Source organism: Myotis myotis, unplaced genomic scaffold, assembly GCF_014108235.1.
Source record: "Myotis myotis isolate mMyoMyo1 unplaced genomic scaffold, mMyoMyo1.p scaffold_m19_p_3, whole genome shotgun sequence".
NCBI classification, from domain to species: Eukaryota; Metazoa; Chordata; class Mammalia; order Chiroptera; family Vespertilionidae; genus Myotis; species Myotis myotis.
Window position 1 is genome coordinate 127,343,305 of NW_023416335.1, and position 8,009 is coordinate 127,351,313.

An 8,009-nucleotide genomic window follows, 5' to 3' on the forward strand; every position below is an offset into this window, starting at 1 on the left:
TTCTTCAACTCTAGTGGACAAAGAATCCAGGTTCCAGTCCAAAAATCCATTTCAGCATCATAGTATGGCCTAGTGTGGTCTGCAATGTCAGAGCTTAGAAAGTCAAAAAGAGATATGTGTGCAACTATCTCTTCTTTTTGCAGTGAACAGGGTCCAGGCCAGGCAAAGACTCTGAGAACAGAATCTTCAACTGGATGCGGAGGCATGGAACTTGTGCTTGGAATTGATTGAAAGTTCCTGTTATTTGGGCACAAAATACTGACATAGATTTACCTACAGCTCTCTTCCTGGACAGATTATCAAAATCAGGAAGTAGTATTTACAGTTTCTCTTTTACTTTCCTTGTCCTAAATCTTGAACTTCTTTGTTGTTGTTGGGTTTTTTTGTTTGTTTGTTTTTTACAACAATAAACATCTCTACATGAGCTAAGGTAGGAGGGAGGAGGATTTATTTGCCTTTATGGGCCTTGAATTTCCTCAGATAGAACCCCAGATCCTTGCCCTCCAGCACACAGCCACCTGTGCGGCCACCTTGGCCTGGTCTCGTGGGGATGTACTCAGAAGCTTGCCTGCTGCAACTGCTCCTTGAGCAGACTGCTACACTGGGCATTCCTTTTCCTTTCGTTATATTTCTTCTGAATTTTCTTTTAGTGTGCTTAGTTTAAAACCTCTTCCTCCTCAGAAGTCAGCTTGGCCCCCTTCTTGTGGCCCAGGGGCCGTGCCCAGTGGGACTCGTATCACTGCTGGTACCGTGCTGTCAGTGAGCACGATGCAGGTCTGCACTAGGCTCTTGGGGTGGCCCAGTTCATTGTTGGATGCATTGTAGACATCAGCAATCCTTGTGTTGCACGTACAGCACTCTGAGCCCCAGAATTTGCCTACACTCAGCCTCAAGGCTCAATATTTCTTGGGCTGTGTGTACTAGTATGAGGCGGGGGCCAATCTTAGTGCTGGCAGCAGGGCACCCAGCTCATATTTTTGCTTCTTGTGGTAGGACTTTCTCTTGCCCCCAGTCTTGCGGCGCTTGTGCCAGTTGTTTCTGTGGCTCGGTGCCTTCCAGAAAGTATCTTGAACTTCTAATTACATCATTCCACAAATGACTTCTGATTTCTTCCAGTCTTCAGCAAAAATTTTAGGATACTGGTGCCTAACCTAACTCTTCTTCCCTCTCCCTTTATCATCTCTATTGGTTCATTGTCAGCTCATTGTGCCACCTCCCCCTCTCATATCCCTAACCTAAGAGAGCAGATTTGGCTAGTTGGTCCCTGAATATCCATTCTCTACTCATTTCTGAGCCCCAAACTAATTGGAATCAGAAATGTGCCCAGCTAACAGACTGCACTTCTTCGCATCCCTTGTGGCCAGATATAGATATGTGAGTACATTCTGGCAAGTAGTATTAAGTAGAAGTTTTTGGTAAGGATTTTCAGGGAAGCTTCTTTAAAAAATTTCAAACTGTTAAGAGAAATCAGATATTCTTGTCTATCTTTCCTTCTTTCCATGTTGGAATGTAGATGCCATGTCTGGGTGTCCAGTAGCTAGCTGTATTGGACAGAAGGTGACCTTGAGGCTAGAAGCCACATGCAGAAGATGGTGAAACGGTAAGGGGAGGACTCTGCAGAGATAACTTAGCAGCCCTGGACTTCTTGTCCCTGGATTTATTTTACATGAAGAATTAAATTTCTTCCTTGGGAGGCAGCTCATATTTCTAGTGTCTGTTTTAAGCTACCAACACAATGATCAACTTATACACTGAGAGGGTAGAAAGTGATCTAATGCAATGTAGGTGATATTTACCTCCATGGCTGTGGGGAAGGCACCTCAAGCTCTTGTTTACAGAACTATAGAGTCACTTCTCACTCTCAGAAATATATCCCGTCTTCTCGGAATCCTAGATTTTCCTGACATCCTCCCCGGGAATAATTTAACTTTCCTAAATATGGTGTTTGCAGGAAGGTGCACCTGAATTTCTTTGTTACATACTAGAATTGCATAGGCTGCTATGATGACTGTCCAATATATAGCAATGCTTAATTTGGGATCTAATTAAACATTGCTATATATACATGCATATGAATTGTTATTATGCTGTAATTCAAAAGCTACCCCACATATTTTTCTGTGACGGAAAGTTTTTGGCCGGGGATATTAGCCTGAGAAGAGGACAGAAAAATCCCAAATAGTGAAAGCTACTGGTGTGCCCATGTTTCCCCTTGGACTGAAAGTTAGCATCTGAAAGGCATCACGGAACCAGTGAGGACAAGACAGGGGCTTTCGGGAGGTGGCAGAACAGTAGGAGTCAGCTCCAGTTGTCCTTTACCTTTTTCCTTCCTGGAACTGAATGTCCCAGCTTTACTCTGATAACAAAGAAGTCAGTGAAATCTCCCACAGGAGCCACAACACCCAAAGAAAGCACTTCATACCCTTTGATTTAGGGATCCAACATGGCAGTGATCTCTGGTATGTTTCAGATGGCCTGATTTCTCCTTGTTAGGACACTGGATGCCCAGTTTGGCAGAGTCGGCAATCACTGAGAGACAATTGCAAGCCTTCAATTCCAACACAGCAGGCACCTCGAGGTGTTGAAACGTGTGTTTTTTCACAGTTCTGCCAAGAATAAGTATGTTGCTAAGTAGTCTAACACTTAAAAGTAATTCATGCTCCCCAATAACCTTTTCTGTTAAGTAATGAACACTAACAATGGTCAAAAAATAATTAGAAGCATTCTTTTAAGATTGAGAGAAACCCACAGGATATATATACCGAGTGGCCAGATTATTATGACCACCTGATGTTTGCAGGCAAATTAACTATAATTGCGCGCTGAAGTTGCTAGAGGGCCAGACCATTATAAATAGGGAAGCAGGTTGTTTACCACAACAGTGTAAGTGATTTGTTTTTTTCTGAAGATGTGGGTAAAAAATGCAATTTAACAGCCTTTGAACATGGGATATATTTGAACGTGAGTGGCCAGATTATTATGACCACCCCATCAGTACTTCATTGGGCCACCTTTTGCCTTCAATACTGCAGCGATTATTCTTGGCATTGACTCCACGAGATGTTGAAAAGTGATGCGAGGAATCTGACACCATGCCTTACCGGGACCCGGTCCATCCTTGCTGTTTCAAGAGACCTGGCATATATGGCATACTGTTCTTAATATGTTTGCTCACCTTCTTGGCACTATGTGTTTTAACCAAGGTCTCTGAGAAAGGTTGTTTCCCCAGGTAGGGATTTCCCCCTGAAGTTAGGGAGGGAATAAAACCTCTTAACTAAGTGCCAGGCGGGTAATTAATCACTTTAACTATGAACAATCATGCTTAAGCTACATAATCTTTACTCCCTAGAATGGAGATAAGAAACGCCCTAACCTTTGTAATAGAGATTGATAGGATTGAATCAACTGGTATAAATACAAATGTAACAAGACAACAAGAGACAGAACTTAGAAGACAGAACCTAGACACAGAACCTACACAGAACCTAGAGACAGAAGAACTTCACTGGAGAGAACATGGCAAAAGATCCTGGACAGAAACTGGCCTCAGAACCTAGAGACAGAACCTAGCGAGAGAACATGGCAAAAGATCCTGGACAGAAACTGGCCACAGAACCTAGAGACAGAACCTAGCGAGAGAATGTGGCTGAAGAACCTAGAGACAGACCCTGGCTATAGAACCTGGATAGAACATGGCAAGAGAACCTGACTAGAACCTGGTGACTGAACCTGGCTGGAGAACCTGGACAGAACCTGGCTGGAGAACCTAGCGAGGGAACATGGCTACAGAACCTGGCTGGAGAACCTGGAGAACCTATCAAGAGAACATGGACACAGAACCTGGCTAGAGATCCTAACCAGAACTTCGCTGGAGATCCTGAACAGAACTTGGCTGGAGATCCTGGCTAGAGATCCTGGCTAGGCTGCTGATCAACTGAATGCTGTCTCTGTGTCATTCCTTCTTCGCCGACTCCGTCCACACCTTTGGGGACCCCTGGAACAGGATTCCCCTAGGTAAGCCCCCCCACCCCCATTGAGAACCCCACACTTGGACGGATAGGACTCCACCAGGGTACTGCAGACCCCCCTATAGAGGATAAGTAGGGTAAGAAAGTGGATAGTACAGAACTTAGATTGAGAAGATGTGCCATACTGAGTCCAAAGAAAGAAGACTCTGTATTGATCTTTAGATTAAGAAGATGTGCCATACTGAATCTAAAGAAATAAGACTCTGTATTGATCTTTTAACACATATGCTTTCGAGCAGAGGAATTAAGATTACTCCCAGTCAGACAGAACGTTTTATACAAGAAGTATGTCCATGCTTTTCTGAGGAAGGAAAGGTAAATGTAAAGGCATGGGAGGAGGTAGGCCCAAGGAGCCTTATCCTTAACCCCACTGCAGCCTTTCCACCCCGGGAAAGTGCAGGATTGGCAAGCTCTCCCTGGGGTGTAGATCAGGACTCAGGTAATAGCAGAAAGCACCAATCCTACTCTTAAAATGGATACAAGAGAGCATTTGGGGTTTTTCTTTTTAATGCTTGCTTTTAAAAAATAAAAAAGGGGGAATTTGCCGGAAGCCGGTCCATCCTTGCTGTTTCAAGAGACCTGGCATATATGGCATACTGTTCTTAATATGTTTGCTCACCTTCTTGGCACTATGTGTTTTAACCAAGGTCTCTGAGAAAGGTTGTTTCCCCAGGTAGGGATTTCCCCCTGAAGTTAGGGAGGGAATAAAACCTCTTAACTAAGTGCCAGGCGGGTAATTAATCACTTTAACTATGAACAATCATGCTTAAGCTACATAATCTTACTCCCTGGAATGGAGATAAGAAACGCCCTAACCTTTGGAATAGAGATTGATAGGATTGGAATCAACTGGTATAAATACAGATGTAACAAGACAGAAGTTAGAAGACAGAACCTACACTCAGAACCTAGACACAGAACCTACACAGAACCTAGAGACAGAAGAACTTCGCTGCAGAGAACATGACAAAAGATCCTGGGCAGAAACTGGCCTCAGAACCTAGAGACAGAACCTAGCGAGAGAACATGGCAAAAGATCCTGGACTGAACCTGACTACAGAAATTGGCAAGAGAACGTGACTAGAACCTGGTAACTGAACCTAGCTGGAGAACCTGGACAGAACCTGGCTGGAGAACCTATCAAGAGAACATGGACACAGAACCTGGCTAGAGATCCTAACCAGAACTTCGCTGGAGATCCTGAACAGAACTTGGCTGGAGATCCTGGCTAGAGATCCTGGCTAGGCTGCTGATCAACTGAATGCTGTCTCTGTGTCATTCCTTCTTCACCGACTCCATCCACACCTTTGGGGACCCCTGGACCTGCTGGGGTTGGACCCCAGCAGTGCCTGATGAACAGCACGGTCCGGTTCTGTGAGATTTGATGATTGTGGAACCAGATGCCTGATGGCTCTTTTAACTTTGTCCCACAAATGCTCAATTGGTTGAGATCTGGTGTTTGTGGGGGCCACCTAAACAAGGTAAAGTCTCCCTCACATTCTTGAAACCACTCCTGCACAATATGAGCACCATGGCATGGCACATTGTCTTGTTGGAAGAAGCCATCTCCATTGGGATACGCCATCAACATGATAGGATGAACTTGATCAGCAACAATACTTAGGTATGTTGTGCTATTCAGACATTGTTCCACATGAACTAAAGGGCCCAAATCATGCCAGGAAAACATGCCCCAAACCATAACACTGCCCCTACCAGCTTGAAGGGTTGTACTCATGCATGTGGGGTGCATGCTTTCATGCTGTTTCCGCCAAATTCTCACTCTGCCATCTGCATGATGCAACTGGAAACGTGATTCATCGGACCACATGACTTTTTTCCAATGCTCAACTGTCCAATCCTTGTGTTCCATTGTGAATTGGAGACATTTTATCTTGGTAACTGCAGACAGCAAAGGTGTTTGAACAGGCCTTTGGCTTCCATATCCCATACTATGCAGTGTATGGCTAATTTGCCTACAAATGTCAGGTGGTCATAATAATCTGGCCACTCAGTGTGTATATATCCCACTTTCAAAGGCTGTTTAGTCATGTTGTTTACCCATATCTTCAGAAAAAAATCACTTCTACTGTTGTGGTAAACAACCTGCTTCCCTATTTATAATGGTCTGGCCCTCTAGCAACTTCAGCGCGCAATTATAGCTAATTTGCCTACAAATGCCAGGTGGTCATAATAATCTGGCCACTCAGTGTGTGTGTGTGTGTGTGTGTGTGTGTGTGTGTGTGTGTGTGTGTGTATACAGTTTGTTTTGGTTTGGCTCTTATCATCATATATATGTGATAATACCCACTTCACAGGATCAGACTTGATAATCAGTTGGTCTCAAAGACTCTGTCCAAAGCCACTTGCCTTGGGGTACAGTGTACTGGTCTCTGCCAGTGAAATTCTTCGATGTAGGAAGGTTTCAATATGTCTGTATTCTGTCTTATTATTTTGTGTGTGTGTGAATCACTAGGATAGTAAGTGCCTGAGAGCTACTGGATACAGGAACTGAAAAATGATTTAGTATCCTTTGGTTAGGATCTCACCAGTTTTTTTATTTCAAGCAATGCAATCTTTCAGGGTTCTAGCTTGAAACTGGCAAACCAATATTCTTCTTCATTCCATTGACCAGAGCATGTCACAAGGTAAATCCAGGTTCAAGGAATGGGGAAGTAGACTCTTTCTGAAAACATTCTTATATGTTTATTGACGAGAGAGAGAGAGAGAGAGAGAGAAAGAGAGAGAGAGAGAGAGAGAGAGAGAGAGAGAGAGAGAGAGAGAGAGAGAGAGACCAATGTGAGAAACATTGACCGGTTGCCTTCTGCACACACCTCAACTGTGGATCAAACTGGCAACCTAGCTATGAGCCCCAACCCAGAATTGAACCCATGACCTTTCAGTCTACAGGATGATGCTCCAACTCACTGAGCCACCCAGCAAGGGTAGGGAAGTAGACTCTTAATGGGCATAAGTTCAAAGCTTCACTGCAAAGGATATGAAACAAGGAGACACAAACCATGGTGCCTGCAATCAGTCTGCCCAGTGAGTAGCACTAGGAGCCAAGGGAGCAGGTGGAACGCGCATGTGTTCCAGCAGAGCAGTCAGGAGACATTCCCTGAGGGTGTGATTTATCTTGAATCAAAATTGTCATTGAAAGAGTGAAAATAAAAGTGAGGAGTGGGGCAGGCACTTCAAGGCGGAAGGAGTGACCTAAGAGGGGACAAAGTCAGGATGCAATACCTTTTGAGAATTATATTTGTGATGGGCAAATAAAAGAAAGAATCCACAAACAGCCTTTTGAAACACACCCAGCTTTTTGTGTAATTGGGAAAATTTACATTATCTCAATAAAAGAAAATTTCTTTCTTTCTTTTCTGATTATTTTGTTACCTTATTTGATTAAAAAGCTGAAGGTTTTCCTTTCTCCTTGACATGCACAGGAATAGGAAAACACACCCTGAAAGAATGTAATTTGGGACTTTCAGCATGCATGGAAATGTCTTCTTGACAGAGTTGTCTTTACGGCTATATTTTTGAAGGACTAATGAACACTTCTCATCCTGAGAAAGCTCAGAAGGGAACCATTTAGAATGAATGACATGTGGATAGATGGCTGCCAATCAATCTGTATAGAAAGCAATTTTCTGGATGTCAGAGGATGGCAAGGAGGACCAGAAGGGATTTGAAAAGAGAAAGACTGATTTCAAGACATGAATATAATTTTCAAAATACTCAATCTCATGAGAAGGAGATAGAAGAAAATTCCAACAGTCATTAACACAGAACTAAAGGACAAACATGCAATAGAGAAAACAACAAATTAGTCTAGATGAAATTTCAAAAAATCACTCAATTCCCATTATTTTCTATTGACTCCTTAGCTCATATGATATTCCACAATTTAAAATGATCTTAGTTTTCATAACTGCATACAAAATATTAAATTTTTTAGATAATTAAATATTGGCTCAAAACCAG

General features: G+C 43.1%; 1 pseudogene; it reads right to left on the bottom strand.

Moving 5' to 3' along the window:
* Positions 1–447: 447 nt before the first annotated feature.
* Positions 448–3,116, bottom strand: LOC118650582 (annotated as a pseudogene).
* Positions 3,117–8,009: the final 4,893 nt, after the last annotated feature.